General features: G+C 35.8%; 1 protein-coding gene across 9 annotated transcripts in view; it reads left to right on the plus strand.

Moving 5' to 3' along the window:
• Positions 1–24773, plus strand: part of THSD7A (thrombospondin type 1 domain containing 7A) — a 281746-nt gene that overhangs the window by 35912 nt on the left and 221061 nt on the right. For 6 of the 9 annotated variants that reach the window (XM_032686043.1, XM_032686034.1, XM_032685947.1 and 3 more), the window contains one exon: positions 14968–15031. The exons of the other annotated variants lie outside the window; for them this stretch is intronic. The gene's annotated coding sequence lies outside the window, so the exon portion shown is untranslated. The remainder of the gene's footprint in view (positions 1–14967; positions 15032–24773) is intronic. 9 annotated transcript variants of the gene reach the window in all.

Consider the following 24773-nt stretch of genomic DNA (forward strand, 5'->3'; position numbering starts at 1 on the left):
TAAATGAACTTAGTTGACTTTGACATTTGCCTGCCCACTGAAATATGCCCATTTTTCTTTCTCTCTGCATCTCTATTTATACCTTCCATCACATATTCTTTTTAGCCTTATGTTATTCCCTTTATGGGCAAATTTAATTTATTTCAATTTTAATGTTTTGAAATGCATTCTTCCTCTGAAGAGAAGTGATTGTGTCCTGCTTCTGCAGAAAAGAATAAATCATATAATGGTCTTGTACATCTGAAATCAGTTTTTCTCAGTAACTGCAGGCAGCTTAAAAAATATGATTTTAAACCTTTTTTTTGGTTCGTCACTGTTTTTAGGCTTAATGTTCCTTTGCATCTGAATGTTCAGGTTCATTTGTATTCACGGTTATGAAGTTTAGCTAGCTAGTTTAAGAACATTTTTGTCATCTTACAAGGATATATTTGACATATCTTTATTAATCTTATTTCTCTTCAAGCTTCCAGACATCATGATCTTTATCGTATGTTCTTGCATTCTTATGTTAGCAGAGTTAGCATATCAAAACGTTGCTGCAGGCTTATCCTGAAAAAGGAATGGCACTGGTTTCCCAGAACCACTGTGCGAAGCTGTAGGGATCTGGCTGTAGGGAGCCATGTATCTCCCTGCCTTAGTCCTTTATTAAGATCAAATGGGGCAAGGATTTCACTCAGTATTAGTGCTCTTACTTTTTGAACCAGAAACTCTGCATTGTATCACTGTACTAATTTTACAAGGGGTTCCTGACTGATTGCAGCCCAGAGGCCATCTCATGCTATGCAATGACTATATGCTTTCTTTAAATCTGCTGTGTACTCTGATCTTATTTCTTTCATCTCTATCATTATCAACTATGTGATTTGAAATATTTGAAACACTGTGAGCCTGTCTTAAGTTATTTTCTCACTCATTTAAAGATAATTAGATGGGAAAATTATTAATGTTGTTAGTACCCTAGGATTTTTAAAAGAATACTGTGCTTCAATGGAAGTTCTTCTTTCCCTTAGCTTTTTACATCAAAAAATTAGTTAAGTAAGCCAGGGGTTACTAACACAGTAATGCTTAAACATAACTCTTCAGTTTTTAACTTCTTCAGAGTTTAGAATTGGAAAACAGCAAGAACTACAGTAGTTCAGGTTCCAGCAAAACGTACCACCTTGAAGACAATAAAAACCAAACCTTAAACAAGTGAAAAAGGGAACGATGTAGGTTCTTTTCCCTTTATGTTAGTTCTTGACCAAATGCTGTAGGCTTACACTTTCCAAGTTAGTCCCAGCATGGTGACTCTTCTTGTTTGCCTTTGCTATAGTAGAGTGGGTTGCCAGACAGTCAGCTCTAGGTGAGACCTCTACACCACCTCTTCGGTTGTGGACACTGGTGGTCCTTCCTTAGGTCTTGCTTTGTCTGATGGAATGATGTAGGGGGATCATTACTGGAATTGATATTTGGGTACAAGAATGCTTATTTACAAACCTGTATTTGTAATAAGAGCTAAGTTACAAAAATATAGAACTGCAAGTTCTTTTAGCATTACACTGAACAGTAATTAATCTTCTTATAAGCCGCAATAGACGCTACCTTTTGAATTTGGTCAGTGTGACCCCAAATTTTCTGAGAGCCACGCTTTCTCTGTTCCTGTATATAAAAGAAATGGCTAGAACAGGCTGTTTGAGGACCTTCATTTTCTCTAACCAAGGATATCATTGTTTGATTGTAGCTTTCTTTTTGGATGATACATACTCCCAGAGATTATGCCACTGGACATCGTATGGTAATATTCTTCCTCATTTTTGTCTTCAGACTTTAAAGTGCTGTCCCCTACCTACAGCCTTCTTAATTCAGAATGCCTTTGGAAAATGCACATAAATATTGCTAATTCTTTCAAAATTTATAATGTTTCTTAGTATCTTTCATAAGGAGTGATCTGTTTTCATTGCCTACAGTGTTGTTGTGCAACACTGAGTTAGCATAAGCATCACTTAGAGCTGGAGGAGACGAAGCACTTCAAGGTGTCTTTCATTTATTCTAGATGTCTGCTTGGAGAGTGACTGACTTCATCCATAAGATGCATTGCCTAGGATGCTATCTTAGATATCCACCTTATATCTATTTTTAAATATATTTTGTGTATGATAAAACATTAATCAGTAGTGTTCAGAGAGCAGAGCCTTCACTTGACAGTTTTAAAATTTAGGGCAGATCATTGCACAAGAGCTTGGTTTAGATTAGGTCAGCGTTATCCCAGGAAATAGGGAGATATATAGAAAAGAATACAAAGTACTTTCTAAAATGCTGGAATATAAATTTCCTGAAAAGAATGTATGGATGAGAGAGATTAGTGTTGGAGGGGGCTGGAATCTCTTCACAGAAGCTTGACATTTAAACCTGATCTGCTAGAGAACCAGTCATGAATATGAAATCTAAATGTCACTTCTGTGTTTGTGTGGGTTTGTTTCTTTATATTGTAGATATCCAAAGCTGTAAAATATGGAATCAAATTTACTATAGCAATAAAGTTTGGGGTTTATTATTTTTTTTAATGTAAGCGATGCCAAACAAAGTAAGGAAATCATTGGAGTGACTACTGAATTGTAACTGTCAAAACTGGAAATCAAATAAATGCAGGTGGAAAGCACTTTCTGAAATTAATGCTGAACATTTTCATTGCTCTTAGTTGGACTTGCATGGTCAAGGCACATTATATACCAGTCAGTCTGGTTCATAAACTTTTACTAGCCTGAGTATCTGATTTTTTTTTCTTTTTGATCACAGTGTACTCTAATATTTTCTTTACTATCAATGTGATTGTAGAAAGCAGTGATTACTACTGATTTCTTCTGGGTGACTTATCGTACTTACTTTGGCAGGAATGGCATAAACTGAAGACCTTTAGGCATCTTAGTGAGCAGTTTCTTTAATTCTTTGTCTCTCTAGAACTGCAGTGTACCTAACTAAAGTCCAGGCATTTCCAACCACCACCGACACCTAATGCAGTGCAACAGCTAAAGCTGAGGCCAGCAGGTTGACCAACTTATAATGCTACCCACAGAGTCTTGCTTGCTTTCTAGTAATTCCCAAATCTGAATATCTATGCATAGTTTGTTTTAGGTAATAAGAATATTAATCTGGAAATGAACCTCTGAGATGCAAATAGAATGTGCTGAATAAATATCAATTATTACTCATTAAAATGCAAATGAAGATAGGCACTTCAGAGACAGTTTAGATAGTCAAATGAAATGAAATAAAAGACAAGTCATTAGTAATTAGACACTTATAAGATGTGTATAATATTTTACCATGGTTGCTGGACACAGACGTCATAAAGCTCTTTTTCCTTCAGCTTTATGTTGCAGACTCACAACAATTTTTGTCTCTGATGACTATTTAAATTATGCAGGTACTGCAGCTCATACTTAAATTTTATTAAATGTATTCTAGGGATAACTCTTTCCATGGCAGTAAATTTTACTTATACGACTTGCACTCACTTTAATGAATTCTGTAGTTAAATCCCTGTATGCTATGAAAAAAACCCTACTCTCAGTTTACAGAGCACAGTGGATGGAAATATTTTAGTTTAGCACTTAGTGAGCGTATGTGTTCTAGGTTTACACAGGCTTTGCACTTTCAGTTCAGTACTCAGGAAAACAAAATTAAGCCCTCTACACACAGATATCAGTCAAGTAAGTAAGAAAAATGACAATGAAAATTTTGTGAATTTTTCTTCTGAATGATGTGGAAGGCTCGTTACAGTAAGCCCTCAGAAGGGTGTTGCTCAGTGAAGGATGATTTGTAGTGACTATTTTGTGTTTAAAGTGCTATAACAAAATGTGAACAACAAAGTTCAGGACTTTTGTGACATGGACAGCACCGTGTATTGTGTTGCTATTAACTTTTAAATATCCTTTGAGGTTATAAATTTGCAGCAGTCTGCTAATGGCTGTATGATAACAGAGGTTGCACTTGTTCTGATATCAATGTCGTAATGGCTTCATTGAGCCATATCTGTGTGTATGTATACTCATGCATAATTAATGCTAAATATAGCCACATGTCAACATTTAACCCTTCATTTTCTCTTGAGTTAGATGTTAACAAGATCAAGAAACATAAAAATAATTGTATGTAATATTGATTAGTCATTTGTTGAATCTCTTGATGGAAATGAGATCCGCATATAAATTGAATAGCAATATCCTATCTACTAATAACCATATCTTCAAGCAAATTTATTCTAGATACTAACAAGGACACAAGTTTTTATGTTTTAGAGCAAAGTTTTCTTTTTTAGTGAGTTCAAGTGTCTGATTTTCATGGTCTATTTAAGACTTTGGTGTGATCTTTTTTTTAGAATATTATTGTGAAATTTGGTCATGTAAGTTCCTCTTATAGGTACTATGAAATAAAGTTTAATAAGAATTAATTCCTTTTTCATGATTTCTCTTTGCTGTATGATAGCACCAAAATGGGAGATTATTTTAATCTCATTAGAATTAATTAACTTATATTTGGCAGATATAAATTATGGTCCAAGTCCTTAGTGAATTCCAAATTACATTAAAATTGCAATGCAATGAGTGGTATTTTACAGAGGGCAATATCCAAGGGTTTTTCCATTTCCGTCAATCCCTGAAGTATAAAGTGAAAGAATCATTAGGTAAAGTCCCATAGGAATTGTTTTGCTCTTTCCTGAAGCCAGGCTTTCAGTGACATCAAAACCAGACAAAAAGTAGACTAGATAGTGATCTGGATTTGTAATGATGTAAGGAAATGAAAAGGTATGAGAATTAAGTATTTCATAGCATCATTCTGGTTAAGTACAGTAAAAGCAGAGGAAAAGGAGAGTAGCAATAAAATGTTCTGTGTAAATGATGAAGCAGAAGTTGGATGATTGCCCTTTTCCTTTATGTATGTTGACCCTTAAAGTAACCAGGATGGTGAAGTTTGTAAATTTTCATACTGGTGTCACTCCCTTTTTGTATCTCTGCCTGTTATAAATGCCTTGAAATAAGAAAAAAGATGGCAGATCTCATTTCATGTGGGGAAATACTTTGCTCATTTTCTTTAAAAGGGTAGGCAAAGAGCACAGTCTTCTGTAAATGATAGAAATGGAAATTCTCTGTATAGTGCTAGGACTGAAATGTTATTGCTATGAAGGCTAGAAGTAAAAATCACTATCTCCTCCCAATGTGAAGAACACAGATCATGGACCAAACCTCATTTCTTCCCTTGAGTTTACTTCCAGGGACCTTGCAATACTTGTAATATAGCATTCACTTTATATTACCTTTTCATTCGTTTATCTAACACCTTCATCCATCTGCCATGCTCTTATTATTTCTCTCTGTTAACATGAACTGGTATCTCTACAAAATAAAATATTTCACAATGGATTTTTAAAAATTTCTATGATTTTTCATTTCAATGTTGTTTAAAGATGCTTAGATGTGGCAAGCAATAATGTCCCTATAAAAGCCTGCTTGGGCCCGAGGAGTCACAAGCTGCATAAATAAATCTAAAGAAAACCTTCCAGTGCCGAAATGTTTATAGCTATGATGGGAATTCTGTGATTCACATTTCTTTATTTAATGTAAGCCTTGCTGTAAAATTGTATCTCTGATCTTATTATTATTCTATTCTGTTCTGTGTGTGGCTTGCAAATATACAGTTATAAAAATATTCCTTTATCCTGTGTTACGATAAAGAGTGGATTTGCATATGGGACTATTAGATACAGAGAGTACATACACATAGTAAATGTCAGAAAAGAGAAAAAATGAAGAGCAAAGATCTGAAGTGGATTTGGACTGCTACATATCTGAGATACAATTTCAAGACAGATTTACATATGCAAAATTAAGAGATTAAGATCTGACTTCATACTTCAACTTGTGCTTATTTACATAAATGATTCTTCTGATGAGCTTGAAAGGTCTATTGTATACAACTTTTTATGTTACAGGTGGGGTTTCCAAAGGCTTGGAAACTTCTCACATAGTATTCCCAAGCGTATTGAAAAAATTACCAACTCTGTTACACCCAAAAGAGGATAAGGAAAAAGTGAGCTATCAAAAATTCTCTGTGTGTATGTGCATACTCTGGACAGAGTTTACATCAGAAAATTAGGTTTTCTGTCAAGATGGGCTAGTTAAATTGAATTGCATGAACTGTATATTCATACAGTGCCAATCTGCAGAAGGTGAGAATGCTAAATATTATAATCTGGGTCTATTTAATTGATCTACATAGAAATTACACAGTGCAAAATTGTGCCATTGATAGTATTGCTGGTATAACAGTTGTTACTGAACAGGGTATCTTGAAAATAAATATTTTCAAAACTGTAATGCATATGGGTGGAAAAAAAATCTTTATAGAAAAAAGCTACCTAGCAGTGACCATTTGTTTTGGGAATGATCAAATGTGAATCAAACAAACATTGAAAGATTATGCTCTGATTGAAAATGGGGTTTATCTAATGGTAATCCTAAAGAAAAAAAAAAGGCAAATCAGAATGAGTGAAAATAATGTTGGTTTTACTGTCAGCAAAATAGTGTAAGGAAATATTTCTGTAGTTTACAGGTAATTTTACATAAAATGATCACAAAGGTAATGAGCACAGCTAAAACAAAGTAGATACTTCTACTTAGGAAAAGCTGTACCTTTTACCAAGGAATGTGAAAAATGTATCCTCTGGTGAACAGAAGGTCATCAGATCAAGGCTACTTTAAAAAATTTTGTTCCTGTTTACTGAGTTTGTATATTTTAGTAACTGCTGTTATCACACATCAGAAAATTGTCTGGTTTTAAGGTCTTTAAAGCATTCATATTAACTCATAATCTAAAGTATATTAGAATAGTAAACTGGGATAGTTCTGGCATTCTAATTTTAATAGGTTTCTGCTGGCAAGTCAACAGGATTCATATTCTTGGTTATAAGTTTTGGGTGCTAGATTGTTGTCACGATGTTTTGTTGTGCAATCTAGTACGGATTCTTGTCACAAATGGCAGGTAACAACAGCCCTTCACTGTATACGCATTTCTTCTGAATGCTGTTAGTGGCACCATGCTTTACTAGTGGAAGGCTCAGAACTTTTGGGTTTTTTTGAAAACTTAAACTCAGTTATGTAGCAGGAAGAGGGAGAAAATCTACAGCAGCTGTCTGTTGCATTAAATAATAGGAGCCACAGATAACTCACAAGGGTTGCAACCAAACCACAAGAACACGTGTCCTTCTGCTTTTGCAAAGGATACTTCTCTTTTTTAAATACTGCTGTCATGCGAGACTTAATAGATCTAATTGGCCTTAGGGATGAACTCTGAAGCATTTCAACTTTGAACTTAGGAAGGGAAAAGAATCTTAACTTTGTCTTGTTGTTATTTCACATGTAGCAAATAGAAAAAACCATAAAGAGTTACTGTTATTGAATGTGAATTGTATCTTATTTCTTAAATATAAATCTATTTATTTTGAAATGTCAAGAATAGACAATCCACCCTCTAGCAGAAACTATTTTGTATGGTAAGGGCTTGTCAGCATTTTATTATAATTCCATTCTTCAGGCTATAAAAATTTGCCTTAAAACAAAAGCCGAATGTGAAATATTAGCCTCATGATAAACTTGATTTATCAGTTTTGGCTGAGTTTGGCTGAGTTTGAAACAGTTCAGAAGTTCAACTAAAAAGAAATTTGTTTTTGACCATTCTGCTATTTGCTTTACTCAAATTAACTGTTTGTATGTAACTGGCTGTTTTGTGGTGCTTGTGTGAAACTCTTTTGTTTGCTTTATATGGCTGCCGTTTCTGTGGATAAAAAATAAACACTAACACATGGGTGAGATATAACCCCAACTAACTCAACTCAGTTAGTGTTTCTAATTGTACCCACTGAGCTTGGTCTAAAATACTCTGAATTAGAGTAAACTTGTGTCATGGTTTAATCCTGGCAGGTGGCTCTGCCTCAAATGGCTGCTCACTCACTCCTCCTGGGGAAGAGAATCACAAGAGTAAGAGTGGGTTGAGATAAAGTCAGTTTAATAGGAAAAGCAGAGGTGTTGTGCACAAGCAAAGAAAACTAAGGAATTCATTCACCACTTCCTAGGGGCAGGGAGGTGTGCAGCCTTCCCCAGGAAAGCAGGGCTCCATCCCACTTAGCCGTTGGGGAGACAAATGTCATCACTCTGAATGTTCCCTCCCTTCCCTTCATCCCCCAGCTTTATATGCTGAACATGGTGTCCTGTGGTGTGGAATATCCTTTTTGTTCAGTTGGGGTCATTTGTCCCGACTGCGTCCCCTCCTAATTTCTTGTGCACCCACAGCCAAATTGCTGCCCCATGAAAAGGCCTTGAGTTTGCGTAAGCACTGCTCAGCAGTAGCTAAAACTTCCATGTGTTATCAACACTGTTATCAGCACAAATCCAAAATACAGCCCCATATGAACTATTGTGAAGAAAATTAACTGTATCCCATTTAAAACTGGTACACTGTATTAATTCAAAAAGACTGAAAGCCCACTAACATGAATTTTCACTTTGATTACTGAGAGAGATTTAGTCCTGAATGGAGATATCTGACTCGTACTGCCAATGAAGTAAAAGAAACCACAAAGGATATTTAATTCTTGCTCCAAGTCCTCAACTTCGGCAATGGTGGCATTGTTTTCTGATAATACCAGACAGCTTCTTAGTTTAAATTTTCCTCAGGAAGAAAAAAGTAAAACAATTTTTGGAATATGAGCTTTCAAATTAAATGTTCTTATCTGCTATCACGAGGGTGCAAAGGAAAATTATCTTTTGTTGCTGCAGTTCTTTTGCCGTAGTCAATATAAACCCATAGTGTTACAGCTTAAATGTGAAGAGAATCACTTTGTACAATAAGATCTATCTTATGTTAAAACTTCTTTGCCTGAGGTTTTGATTACATATATGTTTCCTGAGCCTGATTTATCTTTCTTAATTTTTCAACAAACTAAAATAGGGTAGGAAAGTCTCAAATGAGATTAGATGTAATCACAGAATTTTCTCAGTGTAGGCAAAGATGGGTTCAACCAAAGGAAAAGTCCTTATTGTGGTCCATCTTCTTATATTCAACTTGCTCTGCTCTTCTGTGTCCTTCATAAAACAGAGTAGAGAGGTTACATTAGGATAAGGCTGAGGAGTTCACTGAACTCCAAAAAGGAATTGGGACATAGAGCAAATGGACCAGAAAAGAATGGCTAACAATTTTAATTTTTTTCAGTTTAGCTGGCATATTTCTCCTAATTTAGGAAATTTGGAGGTGTGATTGTATAAAGGAAGAATCCTTCTGTTTACTACTTGGTGCCAATGTGCTGTACTTTGTTTACTGGATTAAGTTTGTATCATTTGGTTGCTGGGCCTATTGACTTGTCAAAATGCTGGATTTTTTTTTTTTTTTAATAAGCCTCTGTAAGGATCTAATCTTAATTGCTTGGGGTTGTAGTGGCTGACAGGAAACAGATGGTGTTTATTTTTTATTAAAAAAAAGATTCAGACTGAAAATAAAAATCTCTCTCATACTTGGAAAGGTATGGGCAAAACTAAGGCATGATTCAGATGAATGTCCTCTTGAATTAGAACTTTGGGATGGATGTAAGTAATGTGCTCAGATGGCATAAATGGAAAAAACAATGGTAGGAGAAAAGGTTCCAAACAGATGCCTGGCAGGAATTTTTAACAGAAATAAAAAATGTGTGGAATGACCTTATAGACATGATTATGCAATGGAGAGTTAAACGTTGGGCTATTCAGGGAAATTAGAAAGTATCCAGAAGCGTGTGGGACACAGTAAGCTTTGAAATGGAGAGAGCCATTAAAATATGCTTAACGTGTTCCAGCATGTACTAATGCTGGATTTACTATTGCTTGTACATAGTTTAGATCATCAAAACCTTTCCTTTAGTGAATCACCAGGGAAACTCATATGGGTAATTTATTTAATTTTTGCCTTCTGACTTTTTATCTGCTTATTTATTGTTTTTTTCTGAAATCTCTGCATGGAAGTTTCCCTTCCCATTGCTTTAACATGCTGTGAAATTATGATGATTGTGAAGTCCTTCTCTAGCAGTGGAGAATTATTGTTTATTGTGGCAGAAGGGTGCATTTAATTTCTGTTACTCATGAATTTCCACGTGGAATGTCAGCTTGCCTCTTTCCTATCATATCTTTGATTCTCTTACAGAAAACTTGAAATATCTTTTGAATCAATAGCAATTATCTTTGCTTAACTGAGATATAATTTACAGATAGAGCTACAATCTACATAAAGCAGTTCTACAAGTAGAGTACTAAAGCAGACATGATTCTTTTGGGGTTAACAGTGAACCACAGTTTGTTTAAATAAAATGTATAGAGTTTCAGGTTGCATATTTTTGTTGCAGTATACTTAAGTTGTCTCTCAAGTCAAAAATTGATTGCAAAATTGTACGATTCATCATAAGTGAATCTGTTTTTGGGTAACATAGCTCTGACTAAAAAAAGTTATTGTAGGTAGCAAAAAAATTCTTTTCTTCTGCAACTTATGTGTCTATAGTTTGACCATAAATCTCTCAATAATTAAAGTTGGAAAGCTTCATTTCTGATGAAGAAATTAAAGAATCTTTCCTCTGAAATAGCATGATTTTTATTTAATTTGTGATCTTTAGGATGAAACCAGTCACTATTTTAGCAGTCAATAGTCTGACTAGGACAATAGTTTTGTATTAATTATATTTCAGTCTATCCAAACCTATTCAAGTCACTTTTACCTGGTGGTTTCTGATTGATTTACTTTTTCACTGTATGTGAAAAATCTGACCTCACAATGATGTGGACACGTCACTTTCATAATCAGAAGGCTGCAAACCATTGACTTTTTTCCAAATTACTTGGTTTAATTTAACAATATTTGGAAAAAACTCTATGAAAACTGCAAGAATTATGGGGCAAAAAATCCTTTGGTAGGCAGATATGACTGGATTATCTATAAAGTACTAAAATAATTTAAATCCTCTCAAATGTCCTTAACATTGTTTTTATATAATCTATCTAAAATATGCAATGCATAGGATGGTGTAGCTGATTCATTATTGACAGTTAGTTGTCCTAAGAGACAGTTGTACTGTCACTCAAAATTCATACAACTAAATATTAAAATATTTGTTTATTGTCCTACATAAATCATACATCCTGTATGCTGTTTTGAATATTCTAAAACTTCACTGGTTAGTATTTTTTTTTAATTTAGAAGTAAGAAATAAAAACTAAGCAAAATGTTAATGATAATGGTTGCATATGAGAAATTGAAAATCAAATAAAACCAGAATGTTCAGGTATTATCATGAGAAAAGGGAGGGAGTAGTAGTCTTTTTGATTGCCGTATTGTAAAAAATAATTGGCTTATTATCATAATTGCATTCTTGTTCATGATATGAAGGTCGAACAAAATAATAGTAGCAGTAGAGAGATGTCATTTTACTAATTCTGGCAGATACTAATTGAGGTAATACAAGTTAGATGGTGCTGAGAAGAGACAGGTGAATATCAAACCCAGAGGACTTTCACTGTATTTCATATTCTTTACCATCTGTGTTGGGAATTCCATATTCAGCCATGGACTGGGAAAAGATGGAAGGTTACATCTCCTTGTTTTCCATTTAACTTAAAAAATGTTATTTTCAAGATAATATTACAGGAGAATATATATATTTTTAACTTGAATTTAGAGGTTTGGGGTTTTTTAACAGAAAAATATGTTTTCCATTAAATGTTTACATTTTGAAGCACTGAACTCTTAATTTTTTATTCTGGTTCTAATAATTTTTCCTTGGTCATTAATGAAAGTCATTAATAGTTTCAGCAAATGAGTGTTGGCTGTTTCTCTCCCTTGCCTCTAAAATCTCTTATAATAGAGAAGTCCTTTACTTTGACCTGTTCAGTTCTGGCTCATTCACTGATGAATCTGCCTTCAGCTGCTCTCTCACGGCAAAGGATTTCCCACAAGGGAGGTCTAGGGGGCACTCATTGCCTCTGGTGTCCCACACCACCCCCAGCCCTGACCAACAGAGCGGTCACATAGGGGAGGACATTGGGCATTTTTGGCTGTTGGAACTCAGGCCATAACAATGTGACTAAATGCTTTAGTCTTAGCCCATAAAAGATGAAGCAGTGTTTGCTGACGGTGACCTTTTGTCTGAAAATGAATTGAACATGTTTTACAGTGATTGTGGAACGCACAGTTTTCCTATGTTATGAAAGTTTCCATCTTTTTATTGTGCTGCAGAGAACAATGTCTTCAACAGAGTATGATGAGTAGCAGATTTATGAAACTGAATGTATCTGTGCTAAATATTTGGTCTTTGACAATGAGAGGATTTTTTTTGTTTGTTTTCATCCTGTGGTTGTAAGTGAAAGGAAAAGATATATTTTTTTCAGATCACCCCAAGGAAAGTGGGAAAATGACTGAAATAGTTGGATATTTCTGTTAATGTGTGTGTTAGTGCTTGGTTACAATTATGGCACTTAAACAGATTTACATTTTGAATTGTCAAAAAGAAAGCATTTGGGTTCCAGCTGGTAATTAACCTCTACCATCTCTCGGCCTCAGCTCCTCTCACGGGGTATGTATTCTAGATGGAGGATGTAATCTCTTATCCTCTCTAATTTCCCCTGTAATTGAATGTGTATGTGTATGCCCACTGCAAGTGGTTGTGGCTCCATCTTCCATCTCAGGAAGACGGCATTACGGAATCACCTCTGCCACACCTAGCATTGGGATTTCAAGTTTAGAGTAAAAATGGAATTTTACTTAAACTTGGGAGGATATATGGGGAAAGAGAAGAAAAGTCATCTAGGGGTTTTATTGTTGTATTGATTTATTTTGGTTTTACCTTTTTATTTTTTTGATTTTTATTTTTTCTATTTTTTTTCAGTTTCTTGTATTTATTCCCTGTAAACCTATGGCAGTTGCTGTTTGTTGCCTTTACACAGGGAGGGACATGACTTCTGACCATAGGCTGCATCAATTCTCACTGCAAATATGTGATTGCTACCTGACCAGCAGCTAACCCTGCTGTCCAGCTGCTCAGTGAAAAAGAGTATCTCATATCCACTCAATAATCAGTGTAATCTGTTACTGGCCTTCTCGCATTAGTGCTATGCTTTCACTCTGCTGACTTTTATTTCTACGTTCCCCCTGCCTGTCAGGTATCATGGGACCTGGGAACCCTCCCAGCTTCCTATGCATCACATTATTTTTCGGTAGCTGGCAGGAAGAATTATATAGTGATCCATGGACATTGCTATGAAATGCATTTAATGGATGGCCAGGCTATCAAATATTTGAAAGTGATGTAGGAGGAATGTTTCTTGCTGGTTTGAATAAGTATCAGAAAGCTGGGATTTGCAGTAAGTGTTGGGATTCTCTACTTGTCTGGGCAGCAGCTGCCTGCCTGCCTGCAAAATGTGGAACCAGAAATTAAACTGTGGCATGACTGTGCTTGTAAAAACGTCAATATTTGCCTGCTGTGTTGATGACAATTTTTAGTTCTTTTTGTAAAATGTTCCCTAATTAACCACTGACATGAGCCTCTCCATGGGAATTAGGTGTTTAATTTTTCACAAAGAAGGAAATATTTTTCATCCAACTTGGGAGAAAGTGGCAGCGGTACCCAAAGTCTTGATATTGTTAAATCAGTTCTTGAACTGAAATTGAAAGTCAAATTAACACTTATAAAAGTTGCATGATAATTTAGTTTCCTTCGTATTGGTGGGATGTGTGTGATATACAGGTCTACTGAATCCTTGCTCTATATTTTTTGTGGGTGTGTGTAAATATGCTGCTTGAGCTGAGTCACATTTCCTTTGTCCTCACAATCCTTCATGAGCAATGCAATTAAACAGCTTATGTAAAATGATATACTATTATAATTTGATTTATGACAGTGTTCAAAACACTTAAAACAATATATCTCAGGCCTATACTGTGTTGACATAAAACTACATTTTTAAAAGCATACAGCTACTTTGATAGGTGCTAATCGTATGTTACTCTTACACCCCTTAAGAACTTTTCCCCTGAATACACACCTGCTTTGGGAAGAGGGAAATTTTCAGGTTGTTAAGTACTGTCCAATTTGTATTCATACCTGAATTTTGGCACCAAAACTGGTATAGACCATTAGTCCATGCTGTGATATGCTTCTGATGCCTCTGAAATAGTGATTTTTCTGTTTCTTAATAGATGCATTATCTTTGCTCTACAGTGAAAAATAGAGATGGTTGGAAAAGATCTCAATTGGAGTAATTTTCACTAAAAGGAGAGTCTTAATGAGGACAGCAGAAAGCCAGATACAAGAAAGTATTGTTGTGAGATTCTCATGGATAATACTTTTGTATAAAAAGGACATTTTTAAAACAGCTACAAAATTGGAACTTCAGAAATGAAGCAGATGGGCAAAACCAAAACTGTTACTTTGCTTCCTTCATCTGTTTATGCAAGGTCTCAGTCTTCTAATGCACAATAGAAGCATGATCTCCTTTTCCCAGGTATAGGAGCTTCCATGAGCCTGGAACTAGTAAAGCAGCAACCAGCAAGCAATTTGGAATTGCTTTTTCAGGAACAATGGCTCCTAATCTTGTATGCTGTTCTCTAAATGCATGTATTTATTATGCTATTACATAAAAGATAGTATTTCATTCTGTAATGGATGTATTTTGAATTATTTGGGCTAGCTGAAAAATAAACAGTCTTGAAGCTTGGTAGCTGTTTTTAAGAATGTGTGATGACTTGCAGATTTTTTAATTAATTGAAACATTCATCTTTGTTTTCTCACAAATGTGTCTGAATTAAAGATGTGCAATACAGTAAAATACACTTGTAAGTTATTTCCTATATGGGGTTTAGAACAGAAGGATTTCTGTTTCATTCCATTTACACTGCTTTCTGTGTTTTGAATAACATTTTCAGATACAAAGTGACTCCTCAGAAGTACCCTAAAATGAGAAAAGCTTAAGGGCAAGTTGTGCTGTTGGTGAGTGATGATACTTTTGTCTGGCAGTTCAGTCGACTTGAATAATACAAGGTTTATGTGATTTATAACCTTACAGTACTGAAATAGTATCTACTAATACAAATGTTTCCATTAAAAGAGAAAGTGAACTTACTAAATGGAAAAGATAATGTTTTATTAATTTTTCTTCTTGGTTTTATGTTCTTGTGCCCTGCAGCTCCTGTGCAGCTGCTCTAAGTGCAGATGCAAATACCAGCTTGCTTAATGGGATAATTAAAGGCAGTGGAGAAAAGTTATGTAATGGATACTCACAAAGTGTAAAATATATTCAAGCCATAGCACATGATATTTTAGACTGTGGCATTGTCTCCTGAGGTTGGAAAGGCACTGCATATGACTTCTCGAGTAGTTCTTTTTTTCTGAAATTGGATGTGAAAAAAAAAAAGGCCCTTCCTTAGTTCTGCAGATTCTAAATTCATTTTACTTGAGTAGGATAATTTAACATTTTTTTCCCATTATTAACCTAGCTTCCCTGTATAGTTAAAAAACAATGTATTGAAATCCTGGCTAGCAGCTATATTATCAGGATGACTATTATGAAACAACTGTTTTCAGGAAAAAGGCTTTGTCTTCAGACTATGCTCAGCATTACTCTTTACAGCTTTGTGTAGAGCATCCTGAATGTAATTGAGGACAGACTCCAAGGGCACAGTGCATTGTGTAGGTTAGCAAGGGAAATAAAAACTGCCTGTTTAACATGTTCAGAAATCTGTGATTAGGTAATGGGAGACTTTTGTTTTCAAAACTACAAGGTTTTGAAACTGGACTTTGTCTTTTTAAAACTGGTAGCAACATTTTGGGACAGCTTCCCATATACAAGACTTCACAAATCTTTGCAATTATGTAGTTTTTGGGCTACTCATTAAAATTGTTTTTCTTTAGTAGCAAAGTGTAAAATTCAACTGTAATTAGCAGTTTAACCATAGAGATGTTATAAATATACAGAATTCAGTGTACATTTGAAAGGAGATTTCCTACATTTTAGAGAATGAAGCATAAATTGTCTTTGCTACTAAAATAAATGTACATGGGACTACAACATGTTTCAAATGAATTAAGTAAATGTTTGGACAAAATGTATAGTATAGCCTCAAATTGAGCCAAGGGAGGTTTAGATTGGCTATAAGAAAAAAAATCCTTCATGGAAAGGATTGTTAAGCATTGGAACAGGCTGTCCAGGGAATTAGATGAGTCAGCATCCCTGGAGGTGTTTAAAAGATGTGCAGTTGTGGCACTTAGGGACATGGTTTAGTGGTGGACTTGGCAGTGCCAGGTTAACAGTTGGACACAATCATAAAGATTTCTTCAGCCTTAAACAATTCCCTGATTCTATGGTGAAGTGTTAGATTATGGTACTGGAAGACTTGGAAGGGGTGCCATGATGGCATATGACACTTGTCCTTTTGTAGCTCATACCAGACTATTTTAAGTAGGATCCAGTTTGTTAAGAGTCCTGAACCAGCAATGTCAGTATCACCCACAATCTTTCTCCTCCTTCCTGTCCTCAAACCGCTCTCCTGTCAAAGTTTTTTCTTTTCTAATTCCTTACCTAACATTCTAGTCTGTGAAATTATTTCCACTCCTTCCCATCATGTGTGCATATGGAGACAGTGTTGGGGACACAGGACAGCTGATCCAGGTCCACCTTACAGTGAGAAAAGTAACTGCCAGCAGGATCTGTGCTTGGCTACTGTAGCAATGCTTCTTGTGCTGGCAGGATTGCACGAGTGTAATTAGTGTCATACAGAAGGTGGAGTGCAGATAGAGTAGTGAAATCTTTGATCAGTGCTCTCCAATTACTGCCTCTGCTAGGAATTGCATGGCTTGTGATTCTAAACCTTTATTAGAATTCTAAGTGTTCTTTTCTTGTTTCAGTAGATCAAGAGGTATATCTCTGGTGCCAGACATTCTCTGCTTGCTAAACTTCAAACTCTTCTTTTTGAAAAACATTTTGCAAAGGTATTATGATAGTCCTTTTCAAGAAATTCATTGCCAGATGTTTATTTGTTAGATTGTGGGTTTTTGTTTTTCGTGTTTGTTTTTTTTTGGTTTGGTTTGGTTTGGTTTGGTTTGGTTTGGGTTTTGTTTGTTTGATTTTGTTTGTTTGAACTGTCTTCTTATTCCCATAAATAGAACCCAGACAAAATAAACTCAAAATCATGACCTCAAGCATCACCCTATGGAATAAGTTTGATAGTAGAATAGCTAGATTAAATTAAATCAACTAAAATATGATCTTTCAATGGAAATCGTTAATATCAAGCACAGGTATTACTCCCATAAACTATATGTTTAAGGCTAAAATTTTAATTGCAAAGCCTTCTATATGTATTACGGTAACATTCCAAAAGCTATTATGTTATTTTTATGGAATCTCTAATAATTTTATTTTTTTACTCTAGGAAAAATAGGATTATGATGTTCTCTTTATTTTGGAGAGTGGAGTTGGGAGGGTACAAACAATTGTTAGGTTTTTTCCAGTGCTGGTTCACTTCTCACTCTGTTATGTTTCATGTGCATTTCTTCTCTGTCTCATGGGAAATTTAATGTTGTTTTTTTCTACTCTCCTTCATGAATTCAGAAGGTAAATCTTAATTTCTTTTTTAAAAAAAAGTCTTTCCACAGATCTTTTATTTTGGAAGTGTTTCTTGCTTACCTGAGCTTATTTATTGATCTGATTCATTCACTACAATGTAATTACAATGTTAAGTTGTCAAATTGATCTTAAATAGTGCAGTTCACTGTCCCCGCTTGATAATTTTGCCAGGTTTGCTTGATTACGTATTTTTTTTTCACTATTTCTCTTCTGGAATTTGGCTCAGGGCTTCTTCATCAGTAGAACTAAACTTGTTTTGAAAATCTGTTATAAAAATATTTTTTCTGATGTACAAAATCTCGTCTTGTGTAAGACTGCAAGATACAGTCAGATGAGTCTAGCAGTAATGATTCACAAAGACACATGTGCTGTTGTTAGTCCAAAGTGATGGACTACATGTACATCTCTGGTATTATTTCAGCTGGACACACATTAATCTGTGTCACACTGTGATTATATTAAAGTTATGTCATGTTGCTTGTATGATGAGAATTTGGTTGGTACATATACTTTTGTTTAATTTATAGATATTTAATGAATATTTAATTGTGACCATTTTGAGTCATGTATGGTGTTAATTGAAATGTTCCAGCAGTGGATTTGTTTTTTTCTCTTGTCCTTTTTTATTATTAATTTTTTACCTTTAAGCCTTCACAGAGCTGAGTTGCTCTTTGAGAGCACGGAGGCAGGGGTTACTGTGTACCTGGAGGTAGCAGATGTCCTGGGCTGCAGCAAGGGACAGGCTTCCCCTGTGGACTCTGCTTATGCTAGCACTGTATATTGAGCACTTGGGGACCTTAGCAACACCTGCCTCTATGCTGGGTGGCTCTCTGTAGTACACTCTTCCTACGACCCTTATGAATCCTACTGTACTAAAATTACATGTCAGTTTGAGTCTACTATATTGAAGACTTAAGGATTTGAGGCTTTTTAATTCTTTTTGTGCTTCTACCTCACCTCTGAAATCTGGACGCTTTACTGACTGTTAACACTCCAAAACTTAAAGCAATTTGAACTCTATCAGCCTTCAAATTAACTCAGAATACGGTGTCTTTCCCCACCCTCCCTCCCCAGACCTGAAGTATCTCCAGTGTTTTTGATGTATTCCCTCATCATCACAGCTGGACACATATGAAAAAGCCACGAGATGTACAGGATAAAGGTTGAATGCTTATAATAGTAATAATAATTTTTTAAAAGTGCTTGATAGGACATATTTTTCCTTTAAAGTATATTGACTGACACTTCCTTTGTACCTTGTCTTTAATTCTTTATTTTCACAGAATCATAGAATGGCTAGAGTTCGAAAGGACTTGAAAGATCATCTAGTTCCAGCCTCCCTGCTGTGGGGAGGGACACTTTTCACTAGACCAAGATGCTCAGAGGCCCATCCAACCTGGCCTTGACCACTTCCAGGGGTGGGACATCCACAGCTTCTCTAGGCAGCCTGTTCCAGTGCCTCACCACCCTCACAGTAAAAAATTTCTTCCTAATATCTAAGCTAAATCTACTATCAGTTTGAAACCATTCTCCCTTGTCCTGTCACTACTTGCCCTTGTAAACAATCTCTCTCCAGCTTTCTTGTAGGCTCCCTTCAGGTACCAGAAGGCTACAATTAGGTCACCCTGAAGTCTTCTCTTTTCCAGACTGAACCATACCAATTCTCTCAGCCTTTCCTCTTAGGAGAGGTGCTCCATCCCTCTGATCATCTTGGTGGTCCTCGGGACTCACTCCAACATATCGATGTCCTTTGTGTGCTGGGGACCCCAGATCTGGATGCAGCACTCCAGGTGGGGTCTCACCGGAGCAGAGTAGAGGGGAAGAATCACCCTGCTGGCCACGCTGCTTTTGATGCAGCCCAGGATACAGTTGGCTTTCTGGGCTCCAAGCACACATTGCTGGATCGTGTCCAGCCTCTCATCCACCAGCATGCCCAAGTCCTTCTTGGCAGGACTGCTCTCAGTCCTTTCATACCCCAGCCTGGATTGATACCAGGGGTTGCCCTGATCCAGGTGCAGCACTTTGCACTTTGTTTATTTAAACCTCAATTTTATATATTTTATATATCTCATATATACCCTCTAAAGTATATTAAGGTTATCTGATAAAGATGAGTGAAGTAAACAGCCCCAGGCTTTGATAAGACATGTGAAGAAGTGCCTGGTGGAATTCTACATAGAAATTTAACATCTATCTAGAAGTGAGTAATTAAAAAAATATGAAGGAAAATGCATCATCTGGATTAAAAAGTCTGTTATTGGTCACAGTACAAAAAGAAATAGTTGGGGTCATTGTTCAATTGTGTTGCTTCTGCTGAACATCCTTACTTAAGGAAACACTCATATTTTATATTTTATGTAATAGCCTTGACCTTAAGTTTCAAAATCAGTACCTATGAAATTTGTAGTTGCTAGCTTGTTTCTTTAGAGGGACAGAATAATCCGAACTGGTTGGTAATATGGATTTATGCAGGCAAAGTATGATTTGGTCTAACCAAAGTCAAAATGATGCCTCTAGAAAAAAGAAGTGCAGGCCATATTTTCAGAAAGCTCCTGGATTCTTGACTGGAGAAAGCACTGACTCTGGAGAGGGCTTAGAGAGTCAAGGCAGAGCAATGCCTCAACTCCTCTTGAGCAACCAATTTGGCAAGTTCAGTCTCTGGCTGTGAATTAGTGCAGGAAAGACTAAAAGTCAGCATTTAGTAGAAAAACTGAAAGACCTGTTCTTTAATCTGTGGAATTGATACTGGAAGTGTTCTTAGTGAGTGATGTTGATAGTTTAAAAGGATGCAGAAGAGCAGGAGTAGATGTAGAAAAATGTCACATAAATATTGCTTGAGGAAACTGCAAAAAACCCCTGTTTATTTCCTTGATAGCAGTCTTAAGTATTACTTGGTATAAGATACATAAATCCCTTCAGACAGGGAATAAATATGGGGTGCTAAAAATATTCTGTTGAAATAAATATGTTTTTTAAATCTGTAATAGATCACATATAGTGCTATGGAAATATTTGGAGGAGTTTAAGGTTCGGATATAACCCAGCAAATTCTGATCCAGTGAATCCAAGGAACATGTGAAACTCTGGGGCAACATATTTAGCATGTAGTCGAGATGATGTGTGAGGATTGTAGTCCATTTGTGTTGTAGTGGAAAGAGATAAGCAAGGCTGAGATTCCATAATTCCAAGGCTGATTTGAGATTCTGTAATTCCATAATTTTAATTTTATAAATCTCTTCACTTTTAGGCATTTAATTTTTTTTTAGTTATTTAAATAATGATTATTTCAATATAATAGCAATCTTTTTAAATAGTTGATGGGGTTTGCTTTGGGAGGGGAGTGTTGTATAAAAGTTATAGGCCAGTTTTTGGTGGTCAGGAAAGGTTCATCACTGACAAATATCTTGCATTATGCACTTAGGTTATGGTTAAAAGGGGGAACTTAAGGTGTGGTGATAATGAATTCAATTAATATAGTAAAAATCACTGCCTTGCCAGGTGCTAATATACACATATTTAGCCCAGCCCATAACTCTCAAATCTGCATTCCGGCCTGGATTTGGAGCATTTTTGCTTGGTTGTGGCAGCCGTGTTTTTCTGCATTTTATTGTTATTAGGTTGTAGAGGCTCTTCTCTTCTCTGCCTAGCCAGATCTCTGCATATGTGCACCATATTGGAAGGATAGGAAAGGTTCAAGATGAGCTGTGTTGGAAACTATTACATATTTATGGTCCAAGTATGGTCCAAGTCCAAACCTTTCCCAGTCCAAAGGAGTGATTGGCTGGAAGAGAAGTTTATGAGAAGCATAAGAATGGGGTTTATGAATAGAAGTGTTAAAGAACTGTAACTCCATTATAAATATTTTTAAAATTATTTTTACAGCAGGAAGGAACATACCCCAAATCTGGAAGCCAGGCATCATGGGCTTAATCTAATTTAGGTGTCTGTAGCTGTGTTGGTAATATGTCATCTCTTCTATATTCAAAGAGTGTTTTAATATTTTCGGTCAGGATTCCTCTGACTGGTTTTCGAAATATGCTTCCAGGCAAGATGAATTGTATCTTATTGACTAGGTCTTTATTGACTGTAATGAAGCATAGCTGAAATGTAGATAACAATGGACACTGATGAATCCTATTCAAGATATGTATTCAGGAACTACACAGGGAGCGTAATATTGCACATTTCCTTCAAAAATGCTTGTACTCTGTGAAATAGTTGAGAGAAAACTGTATCTATGCTTCTCAGCATTGCAGTTTAAAAGTTCATGCACTCGATTAATAGAGAGAAAAATCAAATGCATTGTATGGTTGACTGATTTATGCTGAAAAAAACTGTTTGTCTTTGAACTCTCAGATTGCAGGTCAGACTGAATTGTATAACTTTTGTTTCAGAACATTCTGTGCAGATATGATTGAAGAGATATGTGCAAAAAGAGTTCTTTCAAACAAAAGCTGAGTAGACTTCTCTAGCTGTTGCCTCTCTTGGATACAATTAATATAAGCTTGAGAAGCAACTCCAGTCCTAATAAATTGCATATCAACTGGGAAGGCTTCTGTATCTTCTAAAATTTTTTGTCAACACACTTATTATGAGTTTAAGAGAAATTGTTAAAATGCATGGAGGAAAGTCTTACAATAGCCTTGGTTAGTGTGAAACAATGAAAGGCATTTTCTTCTTTATAGTCATATTGAAGTATCTGTGTCCTGTATGTAACTGCCAATAAAGTTCAAAATATAGGACTGAAGCAGTTGAGAGAATATTTATGCATTAAAATTGCAAGACATAACATCAATGGACTGGTTAAGGATATGAATGTTTGTCTTAATACATGATGTTTCCAGCCATGGAGAGTCCTTTTAAATAAATTCTATCTGCTGGTAGCTGTAAAATTTCCATGGTAGGCAGGAAAACAGAGAACTTTTAAATTCAAGAATAACAATTTCTGTTGATTTCTACTCTTTTGCTGAATAGACTGAAATAACTTACTGATCAGACATGAATTCAATCACTTGGGTTTCCTCTGTGGCTTTGAAGTACTCATTCTAACATCTTGCACTACTTTGTTGTGTGAGATGTAATAATTGATTTAACATTTTAGATATGTTTATGTTAAAGAATAAAGTAAACTTCGTTAGTGCTGTGCTGTGGTATGTATCTTCATGATCTATGGAAAGGCCATGGAAATTCTGTTTTGAAAGCTAGAGTATTGATAGCACTTCTTTGTTACTGAATCAGTTCACGTTTGTATTCAGAACATGCAGGGGGAAAGAGGGGGCTGGGAGAAGTATCTTTCTTGGTAATTAAAGTGCTCAAATGCTGTAGTTTGATGCAGTTTCTTAGTTATTCTGTTCCTGGTTTTATACAGTTTCTATCGGGATTTGCAAAACCAAGTGTTATTCCAGGCTCTGCAGCAGTACTGAGTTCTGAAACTTTGCTTGCCGTATATGCACAGAAGGTGATTTGGGACTAGATTTGCATGCTCAAATGTTGTGCCACTGGATCTATTTAATTTCCCAGTACAAAATGAATAGCTGTCTTACCATTAAAAGGAAGGTGTCCTGTTATGTACTTTGGCAGGAATTTCCATCCTGTCTGTGTCAGGAAGTTTGAAGGAGGTGAAGCATTTGACAATACAGCCATAGCTGCCAAGGGCTTTTTGCTTCTTGGGACACAACTGCACCTGGCAGTTTTGAAGCACCAGGCTGAGATGGCCAATGTTCATCTGGGCTGAGGGGACGGCCTGCAGCTGTGTTCTTTCCCTGCTGGGGATATTCTGCTTTGCTGTAGACATCTGCTCCTGGTGCAGTGCTGGCCCCAGGTGTTCACTGAGGCATACTGTCTGGTGGTATCACATGCCCCGTCACCCTCAGATGCTGACACATCTCCTAAAAGCCATCACAAGTAGTCCACTTCCTCCCTAGCGTCTCCCTCAGTGGCCAGGCAACCACACCTCCCACCATGCCACCACCCTTCCTCAAGAATCACCATCTGAAGGTTGTGCTTTTAAGCACTGTATTTATAAACGCACATGTAAAATCATTACACATGCATAAAATAATTAAGTTTTCGGAAAATAGCTGGAAGTGGAGTGAAGGCCCAGTAGAGGCCTTCTAAAAACATAGAGAATATGTTTTTGCAAGAATTTAAATCAAAACTTTTACACTTCTTTGCATTTTTCAGTTAAACAAACAAAGGAAGATACTTCTGTTGAAATTTTATTGTTTAATCCAAATTAACATCTTCATATTGTATCCATAACATGCTCTAAATTATTTTTGCAACCTTAATTATTTTTGTTTTGCTTGTTTTAGAAATAAGGCAGGTACATATGGAAGGAAAAACAAGCAGTAGTTTCCAGCTTTAATCTACCCTTGTACATTTGCAGTGGTGTGACAATACTACTTCCCAGCATACTTTAAAGAATGATCCCATTTCAGATAATGTTTCTTTTTATTGGTTCTTCAGTGATTGTCCTTGGCTTTCATATCTGCCAACTAGCCTGTCTGAGAAGCTTACATATAGCAAACATGCATTTATATATAATGTTCAGAGGAATAATCAGGAAAATTAAATAATAAATAAATCTTCTTGCAATGCAAGATGGATTAAAGTCTCTTGTACAGCAAAATATTTTTTGTCGTAAAGTCTACTCTATGAATATAAACATATAGATTTAATTTAAATGTTGAGTTCTCCTGTTTTTGCTTTCTTTGATAATATTTAGTGACTTCTTATTGCATTTCACATTTAGCTTCATTCTCTTTTTCTGTTTTCCTGCATGAAACAAGATCATGTGCACAGTATTGCACACTTGATGAGAAGCAGGTCCATGGGTGCTAATAGTGTAATTAAATCTTTCTCATTTTCAGTATACAGTTTACTTGGACTGTAAATTAATTAAAGCATCATGTAATACTGTGGGACTTCTGGTTTTTAGATAACAAATTCATGTCTGTATTTTTTTATTTGTATTCTGTGTTACAGTTACTCTATGACTTGATGCTCATATTTTTTTTTGCTTTTTGATGACAGAAAGTCAGAACTGCAAATAAGGGTTCCATCACTCGCAAAAAATATCTGTATGGAGTTTATTTCTTTTTAGTG

The sequence above is a fragment of the Chiroxiphia lanceolata genome, chromosome 1, assembly GCF_009829145.1.
Source record: "Chiroxiphia lanceolata isolate bChiLan1 chromosome 1, bChiLan1.pri, whole genome shotgun sequence".
Lineage (NCBI taxonomy): Eukaryota > Metazoa > Chordata > Aves > Passeriformes > Pipridae > Chiroxiphia > Chiroxiphia lanceolata.